Source organism: Dromiciops gliroides, chromosome 5, assembly GCF_019393635.1.
Source record: "Dromiciops gliroides isolate mDroGli1 chromosome 5, mDroGli1.pri, whole genome shotgun sequence".
Classification (NCBI taxonomy): Eukaryota; Metazoa; Chordata; class Mammalia; order Microbiotheria; family Microbiotheriidae; genus Dromiciops; species Dromiciops gliroides.
Window position 1 is genome coordinate 36,047,659 of NC_057865.1, and position 15,181 is coordinate 36,062,839.

The 15,181-nt window shown below is 36.8% G+C and overlaps 1 protein-coding gene across 15 annotated transcripts in view; it reads left to right on the forward strand.

Moving 5' to 3' along the window:
• The window catches only part of TBC1D5 (TBC1 domain family member 5), a 611,040-nt gene that overhangs the window by 91,020 nt on the left and 504,839 nt on the right, over nucleotides 1-15,181 (forward strand). The window contains exon 4 of one of the 15 annotated variants that reach the window (XM_043966946.1): nucleotides 235-405. The exons of the other annotated variants lie outside the window; for them this stretch is intronic. The gene's annotated coding sequence lies outside the window, so the exon portion shown is untranslated. The remainder of the gene's footprint in view (nucleotides 1-234; nucleotides 406-15,181) is intronic. 15 annotated transcript variants of the gene reach the window in all.

Sequence of the window (15,181 nt, forward strand, 5' to 3'; positions counted from 1 at the left end):
AAGTCTATTCAGTATGTAAGACACTGTGTATAGCTTAGCCCTGATTCATTCTTTTTGGTTAACTGACTTTCCAAAATTCACACAGGTAATCAATAGCAGAGGCAGGGTTCACACATACTTACCGTATATGAAAACTGTGCAAACATAATAATGTTCATTTTTATAGTCTTACCTTTTTTTCTGTGTATTATTAGTCATCTTTGAGAAGCTTGATTTGTGTTTATGGCTCTGCAGGCATGTTACAGAAAGAACATTGACCTGGAAACCCTGGGCTACATAGAGGTCCTTGTCCTAGTTCTGCAGTCAGATAACTCTATATCCTTGGAGCAGCCACCCAACCTTCAGCGACTTTCCTCAAGTTTGTACAGGAGTTTGACCAGGGAGTTGAAGAAGACTGTCTTTAAGGTCTTTTCTACCTCTAAATTTTTTTGATTCACTGGTAATTTGTAGTCACAGAATTTAAGACATTCATGTCATAAGATGTGAGGCTGAGTTTAAATAAAGTGAGAGGAATGAGATAGCCAGGTATTATTTTTATCAGGAGTAAAATGGTTGTGAGTTTAGGTGGGAAATTCATTTTGTTTTCTATGACATGGTATCCTTGTTGTAAAGTGTTAGCAAACAATCTTATTTGAATATTTCTGGAAAAATCAAGTATTGAAAATTTAAATAATTATGTAAATTTTAAATTTTCCCATACTGAACATAAGAATTTGAATATTTATCGATTTTTTGATTGTTTTGAGAGATGGGCAGACCTGCTGACTTTCCTAAGAATTTCGGTGCTGAATTCCTCTTATGTGCTACATTGGTGACTTTGGTAATTGTAATGGAGCTGTGAATTTCTGTTGGTTTCCAGATGGGACTTTAGTCTGGCTTCTGATTGAGCCTGGTGTCCTTGTGGAGTCTCTAAGCATCTGTTTTGGAAGTGCATATGACATTATTCAAAATTTGTACCAAATTAAACCCCCCTCGGGCTATAATCCAATTTTTCTTTATTGAGAAATGTATTGTCAACAATTTATGCAACAAAACAGTACTATATTCAGTCAATTATTTTTGTCTATTAACTGGTCACTTAAAGTTCTGGTTGAATTACAAATAGATTTAAGAAAACTGATAATTTGAAGATTGTAGTGTATATATGTGTGTATATATATTCTATCAAAGAAACAGCTTTTAAAAAATATTTTTATTTTTATAAGCTTAATAGAATCTACCATAATCTTTATCAAGACTTAATTCTACCTCTTGGATCTTTACTGGTAATAGAGATTTTTAAAAAATATTCTTTGTTTCATGGACCATGGAAACAAATATAAAAAAGAACAACATACTAACTTAATTTTGTTAAATTTCCATTGGCTTCAAGTAACCTACTTTTGAAAGAATTGCTTTTTATCTGTGGGACTGAACATTTTCCCTGACTTAGGAAAACATTAGGTGAAAGATAGGTACACTATTTTGGCAAATGTCAACATTTTTCACAGAAGTTGTCAGACAACTAGTACTCTGCTTTTATATTCCTATGTCCAAATGGGGCAGGATGGAGTTGTGAAGAACAAGAGAGCTTCGGTTCTGTAGACTCAAAAGATCGTTCACAGTAGATCATTGATATGGAAACCTTGAGTTCTATGGGTCGGACACAAGTTGATAAGTGATATATTTTGCTTTCAGATTAGGCTTAATCTATCCAAATCCTGATATGCTTATGTATGTTAGGGTTTGATATGCCCTTATCCAAAAAATAGCATTTCTATAACAGTATTTCTTCAGCTTGCTCTGCTTTCTTTCCCTTACCTTTTATTGGCATTCCTGCAAAATCTTGTCTTGGCTGTTTTCTCATTTCACTGACTACATGTCTAACGAAATTAGTGAAAATTTGCTACTGTTTTATTTTACTTAAGTTTGTTGGAGTTGCAGGGATCTAACCTGATAGCATGTTCAAAGCCCGAGGAATGGAAAGGACAAAAGGTGGGTCCCTTTTCAGCCTCTAAAAAATGCCAGGAGAACAAAGCCACCCTACAAAATGTGGGGACCCTGAGGAGTGGTGAGGAGTCAGATGAGACAAGACTGAGAAGAGAACATACGACCACCCTTCGATTCTGAGAGAAGCAGAAAGAAAACGAGCCTCGTTTGGGGTGAGCTAGTAGAAGAAAAGGACAGAGCCGTTCTTGTGATTCTGAAGACTGGCACTATGTGATGGCAATGAGGAAAGTGTAGAGCGCGCTTTGGTTTGCTCTGTACATTATCTTGTTTCTCACTGGAGTTTTGTTTGATAGTCCCTTTTTATTCCATGCCATTTTCTATCGCCTTGCTATCACCCTCCCACCTTACTGGTCTCACCAAAGTCACCTGTGTCTTCCTTATCCTAAAAATAGTCTCTCATTTGCAGTATCCCTGCTAGCTGCGGTTTTCTGTCTCTCCTCCTATGACTAAGTGCCTAAGCGCCTGGAGAAGGCCATCCACAGCCTGTGCCTCTACTTCCTTTTCTCTCACTCTCTTTTTAACTTGCTGTTTTCTAGCTTCTGAACTCATTCAAATGAAATAACTCTCCAGAGTGCTCTTTGATCTCTTCAGTTTCCAAATTTAGTGGCCTTGTCTTAGTCCTCGTCCTTCTTAACCCTTCTGCAGTCTTTGCCACTGTAGATCACCCTTTTCTCATTATAGTCCCCCTACCAATCTACCCCATTATACTGCTCTCTCCTGGTTCTTCTCCTTTCTCAGTTCTCCTTCCTGATTATTCACATGAGTCACTCCTACTAACTCACCGTGAGTACCCCCCAGGCTCTGTCCTCACTTGGTGATCTTCTCTGTGTCCAGCCCTAACTTCCCTTCTGACTTTCAGTCTTGCATCTCCAGCTGCTTATTGGATATCTTGAACTGCATGTTCCCCTATATATTAAACTACCTTGTCCAAAAGTGAACCCCTTGTCTTTCATCCCAAACCCTCCCCTCTTCTGAACTTCTTTTTTCTGCTCGGGGCCGCACCATTTTCCTAGTCACCCAGGTTTACAAGCTAGGGTCATCCTTGACTCTTCATTCTTGCCATGCCCCATGTCTGATCTCCTGCTAAGTCCTGTCAATTCTCGCTTTGTAACATCTTGGATGACGTTTTCCTTTCTCGTTCTCCTTGGTGTGGGCCCCACGGTTACGTTGCTGTCTAAGTCTTTGGTTACTCTCCCTTCTTGCTGTCTTTCCCTTGGTCTGTCACCTACTCTGCTCTTGCTGAATTGATCTTCCTAAAGTTCAGGTCTGGCCATTTCATCACCAACCCCTCATTGAGTTAACTTCAGACTCTACCTGCGGCCCCCAGACTCAAATATAAAATCCTCTTTTGAGTTTTTTAAAACCCTTATAACCGGGGGGCAGCTAGATGGCGCAGTGGATAGAGCACCGGCCCTGGAGTCAGAAGGACCTGAGTTCAAATCCGGCCTCAGACACATAACACTCACTAGCTGTGTGACCCTGGGCAAGTCACTTAACCCCAATTGCCTCCCTAAAAAAACAAACCCAAAACCAAAAAAAACCCAACACCCTTATAACCGGGCACCCTCCAGTCTTTTTACATTTTTTCTCCACACACTCTGTGATGGAACTATCCTGGTCCTGCCAGACACTGTCTGCAGACTGCCTTTTCACTGGCTGTCATGCACCTCATCTCCTGTCTCCCCTGGCTTCCTTCAGCTTTCAGTTACAATCCTACCTTCTTCCTTACCCCCTCTTAAAGCTAGTGCCTTTCCTCTAAGATTATTTCCAATCTTTTTCACATTTCGTTTGTTCTGTAGTTGATTACATGTTGTCTCCCCCCACTGGACTGTGAGATGCTTGAGAGTAAGAACTGGTTTTTGCATTTCTTAGGGTATTCAGTGATTAGCATTGTGACTGGCACAGTAGGAACCTAATACAAATATTGGCTGACCTCACTTCACGTATTCAAATATTATCTGTCATCAAAGCAGAGCATTCATTTTTCTACCAAATAACTTGGTTGGCTGTGCTGTGTTTTAGGTTGCATTTGTATTGCCATAGAGATTTGCCTTTTTGTTACCGGATGGTAGCCCCAAACAATTTCCGAGTCATGGAACCCAGAGCCTTGGCCTGGTGGTCTGGAGTTGCCATCACCCTTGAGGGACTCAACTGCTTCATCTCAGATGGACGACTCAAGCTGCAGTGCTTGTTTTCCAACTCTCCAACTTCCTGTTTCCAATTGCCTCCTTGGGAATTTTTAAAAAGATGGTTTAGACTTCTCTGATTGTGGGGCTAGAAACTACTTGTATTAAAATACTCCCATTGGTGATTTTAGTAGGAGTGCGTTTTAAAGTATTTCTTTTAGGCTCTCATTCCGTGCCACATTTTAAAGTGTAGTGTAGCATAATTTCTTAAGATGAACTCCATTAATTTTTGTTCTGTGATAATTCTGCCTGAACTAGGCTGAAATTTACCTTTGTGTGCTACTTATGTTTGAAGAAGAGATTTACTAAGAAAATTTTTATTGTAAACAATCTTAAGAAAGGCTTTAAAAAAATCTATATGAGACAATAGGTTTTAAAGATTATTTTAATTCAAATGTATACAGCTATAAATAAAGACATTTCTCTCTTTACTTTTAGCAAACCAGAAGGACTTTTATTTGTAAATAATTTGATTATAATCCATCTTTATCCATCTTTATGTATATATTTCTATATATAAAATGATAAAACCAAATTTCAAAAATACGTTCTATAATATAGGTTTTTTGACCCAATTAACAGAGTTAGGAAAGTTTTATAGAAGCAACAAATAGACTTAATGACACGAGGACATTTTCTTTATTAACAAAGGTTAATGAATACCGTAATAGTTTGAGAGAAGTTTTAAAATTGCTGTCCAACTATCCTTAGAAAAGGAACTGTGGATGGGTTTTCTTTTTTGATTCTTGTTTTGGTAATAGATATATTGGCTTGTTTGTTTTCTAATTTGGATCCCTCCTTTATTTGGTTCTTCTAGTATACTTATTTGTTGGTAACTGCTAGAAACCCAGGAATTTTTCATTGGGGTGAACCAAATACAGCAAGCCAAGTAAGAGTTTTAGGAATAAATTATTAATATAGTATAAATCTACATGCTTCTACATGGAGGCTTTTGATTTGAAGAACAAATACAATCCTATCAAGCTAACTGCCACTTTTAAAAAAATTTAATTTAATTTTTAATTTTTTTTATTTTTTGGTGAGGCAGTTGGGGTTAAGTGACTTGCCCAGTGTCACACAGCTAGTAAGTGTTAAGTGTCTGAGTTCGGATTTGAACTCAGGTCCTCCTGACTTCAGGGCTGGTGCTCTATCCACTGTGCCACCTAGCTGCCCCTAACTGCCACTTTTAAAAGAAGTAATACTTGTACTTCAAACAGCTTTTCATTTTATCTGAAATGAAAGTTGAACAATCCTCTTTCAATTATCATAATAACCATTTCAATAAATAAAGTTATTTTCATTGCCTGGTCAAACTGCTTATTGTGATATTACTTTCCTAGTATGCATACAACAAATTCTGTTGAACTAAAAATATTCTGTGAATAAATGAAAGAAAAAGAAATATGTTTTTTACACTAAAATTGAATTAAACAAATCCATTGTTTAGGACAGTGTTCTTGGTACTAAGAATATGTAGTGTTTGTTTTTGTTTTAATGACTGACCCTGTCTTCAAGAAGCATATAGTCAATGGGAATGTGGGGAAAGAGAAGAGTAATTATAATGAGAGTGTGATAAATCAGTGGGAAAGATGACAGGAGAGTTTTGTGAGCTTTGGGGAGGTGAGGATCAAGTTCCCTGGGATGTGGGGGGAAGGCTTTGTGAAGATGTGGTACCTGTGTTCTGTGCCATGAAGAAAGAGGTTGTTGTCTCTTGTTAGGCTATTTATGAAGTAATTGGATTTGAATATTCTCCAGTATTAGAATGTTTTTAACTTTGGAGTATTTTTAACATAATTTGAATTTTTATGATTTAAGGTCTATAAAATTGCCATTTTGGGGACAGGGAGAGATGAAAATAACCAAGAACTGTGTTTCTTGAGTAGCAGAGAGTCAGGGATTGCAATGATAAGTAATCCACATTTACTCCTAATACTGTACTAGGGATATAAAGACAAAAATATCCTTTCCCTGAAGGAGCAAAGATAACCTGGGTCTTTCCGGTGGAGGCTTCTCCAATGCCCAAAGAACCTTTGGGACTTTGTATGAAGAACCAAAACACCAGCAGTTTGGCTGGACTGCAGGCAAGGAGCAGTGTGGGTTAAGAGTAGATGATGGAGAGTCTGGGAGCCAGCTTGAGCAGAAGTCTATATGCCAAACACGATAATTTCTATTAGAACCTAGAGAAAAAGGCCCTGGACTTCACAGAACAGAGGGATAACCTGGTCAGGCCTGTGTTTTAGAAAATCATTTTAGCAGCTATGTGAAGGATAAATTGGAGCAGGGAGATGTGTTATTTAGATTATTGGGGGATGAGGCTGGGTTTTCTAAAATATTACTAAATGATAGATTAGTGGCTATTGTACCAGTTTGAGCAGTAAGCATTTCTGAGAGAGAGAGAGGTGGGGGGGGGGGCAGGGGAGAGAGGACAGGAGGCAGGGGAGAGGGGAGGGTACAAAGAGAGTAAAAGAGTGTCCAGGGAAGAAGAGAGCAAGACCCTGTGGCCCAGTCTTTTTCTTCTTTTCAATAGAGGTAGCATCATTCAATTTCATTGCTTATTGTTTGGTCCACATTAAAATGAGCTGTACTGTGAAGTCTGGTATAGTGGGAGAGACCCCCTGAGGGGCAAAGTCATAGTCTAACAAAGACTAACACTGGGTCCCTGGGTGCCCAAGAAATTCATTATTAATAATTATTTTCTCACGGAGAGATCATTTAGGAAGAAGTGTTGTAGAATGAGAGGTGATGGTAGCTGTCTGTGCTGAAGAGGGGAAATAAGATATTATAGAGGTAGGAATGGCAACATCCCGCTGATTGGATATGTGGGGTGAAATGATCATTGGATCCTCACAACAACTCAGGAAGAAACTGTGAATCACAAGTAAGTTCAACAGGTTGGATGATACTCAGGAAATTTTTTTTTCATTAAGAAAGAATTTGATTTTGCCTTTTAACTAATTCTTAAACGCTAATATGCTGACCTATCTACATTAAAACATTGAAGCGGGTTGTTAGGTAAGTTTATATTTGTGCCTAAACAGCTGAGAGATCAATACATCTTAACAAATAATTAGTTTCTTAATATTCTGGTGGGCTTCTTTGTAAATAAAGGAAAACCCTCTCAATTTCCTTGAGAACTATTTTTCTGTCTTATGAATGGATGAAAGTTAATTAGAATAGTGTATTCTTTGTTTCTCTAGCTTTAAAGGCTTAGTGGGTCTACATATAAAGATACATATCATTTTGGAAAAAATCTTAGTTATCTACCTACCAGAAAGCACCGTACGGAGAAAGCACCGTACAGAGAAAGCACCGTACAGAGTGCATACTCTGCTAATAGATGGTTTACATCCTCTGAGACTGGTGGTTTGATTACATGTTGACTTATTTATGTCATAGAAGTAAAAATAATTAAGTTTTGTGTATATTTCTAAAGTTTGTCTATGCAAATAGTCTAGCACTTGAAAAAAATCTGGTGCAGACCATTGAATTCTGACTTTTATGATTTAACAAGTGGAGAGAGTTATTAGGCTTTTTTCCAGAAGGTTTTCACTTTTCAGTAAGGAACAACCTTTATGAATCTTTGGTATTCTGAAGTGAAAATTCAAGGAGGATTAGAATCAGCCTCATTTTGTTACTGAATAATCAGGATCTCATAAAATTAAATGGACCAGGAAAAGAAGAAAAATATTCTTTCACATAACATGTTTTGAATTGTCAGCATGACACATATTTTCAAAACTATGGTGAATTTGTCATTTTGATGAAGCTGTTTTTCCTGGCCTTGATTGTTGACAGACTCTCACCTATTTTTCTCATTTATAAAGATAATAGGATACTGGATTCTTTGAATTTGTCTATACTTATTGTACTCTAACCCCTACATTGTGTGTTGTCTTCTTGAGATGCTTTAGTCAGCATCTATCATGGTACCTCATACATAATAGCTGCTTAATAAATGTTTGTTGGATTGAATTATATTCTAATAGTTTGACAGTTTTTGTTTGTTTTAGATAAATTCAAACATTGAACACTCTGGAAGAAAAGTTTAAGCATATATATTTTTTAAAGTTATATTTGGGGGCAGCTAGGTGGAACAGTAGATAAAGCACTGGCCCTGAATTCAGGAGGAAGTGAGTTCAAATCCGGTCTCAGGCACTTGACACTTACTAGCTGTGTGACCCTGGGCAAGTCACTTAACCCTCATTGCCCTGACCTGCTCTCTCGCCCCCCACCAAAAGTTATATTTGAAAGTGAACCATGTTTCAATCAGATTTTAAAAATTTGACATTTAGGCTTAGGATTTATTTACATATAAGATATCTATCCATCTGTCTATCTTTTAGTCTCTGGGGTCACTTCAGAACGTTTAGAAGAGGCCTAGGCTTACCTTGTAGAATTGAGAACCTGACACCTAAAAGCAATTGTTTGATCACCAGGAGAATTGGGGGATTTCCCTGAGGAAAAAAGTAAAGAAAGGAGGGGGAAATGACTGGGATAACCTGAGAGACAGCGAGATGGAAACACAGAGAGGTAAGAGACAGTGCATTGAGCGAGGGCTGAGAACCCAGCCCGTACCTGGTTGAAATGGATAGACTTACACATCACAGGAGTGCATTTATCTCTGCAGAAGACCTTTCCATTTATTTTAGTTGTCAATTCTAGGTAGTGGCTTGACTTGTTCTAAGTGGTCGCCTCATGAACAGGAGTAGAGTTCCTGACAGCTGCAAGCCGCCCCTGGGCATCTTGCTAAATTTTCAAATATAATTATACAGTAGACTTCCTTTAACAAATTCTGTGTTCCCAGCTATAATTATAACAGCTTTTCTTGCCTCTAGCCTCTTCTTTGTCTTCCTTCTTGCCTCTATATCTCCCCCTTCTGGTTAGAATGATCTTTCAGGGATCTTTGATCGAGGAAATGGTGGAGCTATTCTTTTCCCACCTCCATACTCTTTTCCCTTCGTTCTCACCTTTTTTTAGATCACTAGTCTCAGTTATAGGGAATTATATCTAAAGAACTGGACTTGCTAGTTTATGAAGAAAGTATTTTAGTTCCAGGAAAAAGCAGTAGACTAGTACTAGAAACGTCCTATGCCATCATTAGGGATTCAGTCACAGTTTACATGGTTACAGAGTTCATTATGAAATTATAATTAAAGTAAATATTTTTGCTTACTATTTCTGATGATTATTTAGATAAATGACATTACCGTTGTCATTTTGAACCCCAAAATGAAGGGCATGCATGACAAATCTTGGGAGTGTTAAGCTCTGTAAAGTTTTGTAGGACCCAGGCATACAGACATTGTGAATATTTAGAAGTTGTTTGTGTGAAAAACCTTTCCTGTTTATGAGCTCTTTGTCCTGAAAATAAACTTTTTTGCAATTTAATAGAATTAAAAATATGAATTTATATCCTTTTAAAACTATTGAAATTTGGAAATGATCAACTTGGAAAAAGATCTGTTCCTTCAATTTCTTTTCTAGGTCATTTAATATTATATTTCTTTCGATGCACCTAAAATGAGAACATTGGTGAATATGCAGAAACACATATTTTTGAAATTTAAATTTGGCTTTAGGAGAAAAAGGAAGATTGCTTTATGCAGTTTTGATAATAAATTGTATTAGAATTAAATTTGCTGATAGAAATCCTTAACGACTGTTTTGTAAATGGTTGAAATTGTACTTTGGATAGCCTGAATTTTGTACTGTTTGTTAAAGCAATTCACTGTATTCTGTGCAAAACTTAGACTATTAAGAAGCAGGCTTTTTTTTTTTTTTTAAACCACAGTAATTGGTTGGCACTGTTTGACCTTAATGCAATGCTACAGTATTTAATGACCAAACAAGGAGAATAAAGTTTTGATAAATAAGGCAATTTACTTGAAACCTTTAGAAATATGCTTGAAGTCTTTTGGCATTAGATTGACGGTTTCTTCTTTTGTGAAAAGAGTAAGTGAATAATTTAAGGTTATATTTCGTGTTTTTAGATATTTGTTTTGTCATCTAAATAATAGACTCTTGAAAAGTAGAATTTTTGCATACATAGTTCTAATAGTTCTTTCCTTGCCAGTAATATTTCTAGGCTCCTGTTGGAAGTGGTATGTGTGTGAGGGGGGTAAGGGGTTGGATTTGTAAGGGCAGTATAATTGCTGTCTTTGTGGTTTTTTGACTCAGAGGAATACTTATCTTAGACTCAGATCTGCTCCAATATTAGTCACTCTTAAATAGAATTCTAAGATTCTTTATTTGGAAATCTTAAATATGCATCATGATGCATTACTTGTAATAAAAAAATGAGGCTACAATTATATAAAACAAAACACTACAGCTGTGGTACAGAAGTCATTAACAACTTAAAACAGCCATCCTCAAGAGAGGAGCTGGTGTATAGAATCATATGCCTGTCATTCTGGCACAGCAGGTCCTAGTATATACTACTAGCATGTAGTACTTATTATTGTACATATTTTTTTACCATTCATTTTGTGATAGTTTATTGAAAAAAGTAATCAAACTCTGAGGCTTGCCTGTGCCCAGTGATCTTGCTATAATACTTTTATATGTGCCTAGTGTATTATGATCATGCGGGTCTAATCTTTTTATTAAACTGAATTCTCTTCTGCATGATCCAGGACAGACTCTTACCCCCCTAATTCTGTTCTTGAGTACCTTTTTATAAGGCATGGTGCCATTGTATCTGTTGGATGAAATAGTCTGTATTCTAAGTATCATATGTTTAAATAAAGCTCTATTTTAATGGTTCTATGAAGAGAGATCTGGTACAGTTTTTTCTGCAAGTACTAAGGGATTTTTAAGTAAGTGTGGAAAATAATGTAACTTCCTCAAATTAAAAAGGGTAAACTGAAATAATGATTCCTCCATTCTTTTTGACTAGTGAGCTTTATGGTTTGTAAAATTGTGTGTGTGTGTGTGTGTGTGTATACATAAAATTAGTAAAAATCTGCCTTCTTATTTTTTCACTTCAACTGTCTTCTGACTCTCCAACTGAATACAGAAGAGAAACAAAATTTGTTACGGACATATATGGTCAATTTAAAACAAATTTCTCATTGTTTATGTCCAAATAAATTTGTCTCATTTTGTGCTCTGACTCCTTCACCTCTATCAGAAGGTGAGCAACATGTTTCATCATTAGTTCCCTGAGATAGTGCTTGGCCACTACCCTAATAAGAGTCCCACATTCTTTCAAAGATGTTTCCCTTTGCCATTTTATTTTCATTGTATAAATTGTTCTCCTGCTTTTGTTCACTCTGCATCATGAGTATAAGTTTTCCCAGGTTTCTGGGAAATCCTATCTCACATCATAGTAATATTTCATCACATTTATATACCATAACTTGTTCATTATCCAGCTTATGTGCACCCCTCAGATTCTCATTCTTTGCTACTTCAAGAAGAGTTATAAATATTTTTTGTACTTTCTTATTTAGAGTTTGTTTTGCTTAGGACTAATCTCTTACTTAACCTATACTTCCTCTAATTCCCCCTTCTTCCTTCTCTGCTTCTTCCTCTTTTTTCTTTGTAAAATGTTTTGTGTACCTCAGATCTCTCTGTGTATATTTTTCCTTCATTCCTTTGACCAATTCAGATGAGGGTAAGGTTCAGATGACAGCCTCTTTCCCTAAACCATTCCTTCTTATTCATATAGATATCTACTTGTACACTGATTATGTGAGATAATATAACCTTCCTTTCCATTCCCCTCCCCCATGTATTTCTCTTTCCCTGTCTTTGGATCATCAGAACATAACTGAACGAATTCCAAGCCTTGTCTAATTGGGTTCTGTCTGTGACCCTTGATGATGATATGGTTCAGGGAGGACACATGTATCAATCTCCCTTTATTTGAATGTAAGGCTATCCTTGTTTCATCCCTTATCATTGTTAATTGATATTTATCTTTTTATATTTCTCTTACCTCCTGTGCTTGAACTTCATAGTTTCTATGCAGTTTTGGTCTTTCGTCAGAAATGCTTGGAAGTCCTTTATTTCATTAGAAGTACATTTATTTTTCCACCCTAGCATCATACATTATATTGTCTGGGTAAGTTATTCTTGACTTTAAGCCTCTATCCTTTGTATTCTAGAATATCATGTGTTCCAAGATTTCTGTTCCTTTTAAGTGGTGGCTGCTAAATCATGTGTGAATCTGGCTGTGACTCCTAGATAATTGAATTCTTTCTTTCTGGTTGCTTACAGTATTTTTTCTTTGACCTCGAAGCTCTGGACTTCAGCTATAATGTTTCTGGGAATTTTCACTTTGGACTTTCAGACGGTGACTTTAGTTACCTTCTGAATTTTTTCTATCTCTGCTTTGTCCTCTGACTGTAAGAGATGTGGGCAGTTTTAATGTTTCTTAAAACATTTCCAGGATCTGTTTTTGTTGTTGTTATAACTTTCAAATAGTCCAGTGATCCTTTAATTTTTTTCTCTTTGATGTTTTCCAAGTCACTTGTTTTCGCTATGAAATAGTTTTTCATATATGGGCAGCTAGGTGGCACAGTGGGTAGAATGCCAGGTCAGGAGTCAGGGAGATTAGTCTTCCTGAGTTCAGATCTGGCCATAGACACTTTGTAGTTGTGTGATCCAGGGCAAGTTGGCTTAACCCTGTTTGCTTTAGTTCCTTATCTGTAAAACGAGCTGGAGAAGGAAATGGCAAACCACTGGTATTTTTAGTAAGAAAACTGAACTGGGGTCACAAAGAGTTGGACACAACTGAAGTGACTGAACAACCACAAATCTTATATATCTTATTTTTTCGGATTTGTGATTTTTAATATTTTTCATCTCTGGGTCTATGTCCCCCTCACTCTGCTAGGTGCCAGCTGCCCCTAGGAGCTCTTTTCTCTTGGGGTAGGATATTGTTCATGGAGACAGAATACATTCTGTGAAGGTGGACTCCCAAGGTACCAATTCTCTCCAGTTTAAACTTGAGTTCCCCATTGTAGATGTATACCTCCTTTCCCTATGGGAACTTAGATCTTCTTAGGGAAACTCCCTCTCCACTTCATTTCCTTTCAGTCTTTGTTCTCTGTTTTCTGCCACCTCTCCCATTCTCTTGTAGCCCTTCTTTACAAGAGACTAAGTCATCTCTTTGCTGTTCTTCCATGGCATTTCAGTTCTGCTTCAATACCTTCACTTTCATTTCTTTATCTCACTGGGTGCTTTTGAAATTCCTTGATGACACCCACCAGCCTTCTCCAACACACACTTTTCTAATCCCATGGGTCATTCTTGTTCATTCTTTGCCTTTAAAAAATAAATTTTGTTCACGAGACAATTTATTTCATTGCTTATTCTTTCCTTGGCAATTGAACAAATTTATCTTCTGGGTGGTAATTTTGTTTGGGATATTTGGAAGTTAGTACTTTATGCTCCTCATTCCTTTTTGTTTGTTTGTGTTTTTTTCCCTAAAATGCTTCAATGATCCTCCTTTTTGAAAGCCCGTCCATTTTGTTGATGACTAGGGATTGATATACAGGTAAATCATTTTGGGTTGCATCTTGAGTTCTGTAGGTTTCTAGTGAGTTTGGAAGAACGTTGTATTATTTTCTTTGGAAAATTTTTTTCATCTGATTCCTTACACAATTTTTTCTTTTCCAGTTTGCCATGGAATTGTTAAATGTGACTACTGTATGTCCTAGAGTTGGAAGTTTAGATGATTTATGGAATCTTTGAAGAGATATTTTGTTTTCTATATTCAGAAATATGGATACAGGAGTTTTCCTGTATTATTTCTGGTATTATGTTGTTTATTGATTTGTCATGTTCTTCTGGGAGATCTATTATCCTTAATTTGTTAAGGATATTTTCAAAGTTAATGACTTGCTTTTATAGATTGTATGTTCTTTTAAGGTTATTGCCTTTTGTTTCTCTTCTGCCAGATTTCTCTCTATTTCACCATTCCAAATTAGTTAATCTCTCATTTCTTTGGAGTTATTTTCTTAATTGAGTTCTTTATTATGACATTTTGACCTGTAAATTCTGAAATTCATCCCTAATTCTCATGATTTCCATTCATTCTGGATTATTCTGGATTTTTAAAAAATTCTATGCTTTCTTGTGATTTCATGTAATTCTTTATTTCTTGAGGCATTGCTTTTTAGCCTTTTGGCTGAGATCCCGTTAAAAGTGTTTTGTGATTTCTTTGAGAATTTGTGATCTCATCTTTCCTTCTAGTTATAGAATCTTTTCTATGAAATCATCTGTTTATGCCCTGGCTTTTTTGGGAATTTTCTTCCTCTTGAAATCTTTGGTGTTTTGACCTTTTTTCCTTCTGTTCCCAATATGATTTGCTTTCTGACTCCCCTCCCTTCTATGAAAAGTTCCATAAGCCTCCTCTTATATTGAAGGATTAGATAGATAGATAGATAAAGCATTTATTAAGAATTTACTTTTTTGTCAGGCATTGGGGATATGTATATACAAGTAATGTAGTTTCTACCCTGAAGGAGTATTTTAATGGGGGAAGGTGATATATATAGCGGAATTAAAGAAGGAATAGTCTAGAATTAGTACTTTTGAGTGGTCACTCTGGCAGGCGAGAAGAAATCAGAGGATTCTGCAGAGAGTCCAGGGGTGACTGATGGGATGCACTGATTTCGAAGGTTCTGGGACGGAATCAGCAGTGAGGAACGTAAAGCCTCAGCAGTGAGGCTTTATTTCTGTTTCACTGGTAGTGGTCCCTGTGCGTCGGAAGCTGGAAGGGACCGCAGAGGGTTTGGGTCAGAGGTGTCTGGTGGTGTGCTGGAAAAAGCATTGACTAGGAGGAAGGAGACTGGCTGCCCATTCCCATTCCTGCCTTGGTCTGTGTCACTTTTTTCTTCTACTTTCAACTATTCTGTCTCTAGCTTGATTCTCGGACCCTTTCACTATATGATCCAGGCTATTTTTCCAAACTAATTAGATATTACTCCCCCCTTACCTACTCTCTGTGCCAACTAAAATGACTTTCCTGCACCTTGAACCAATCAATACTTTTC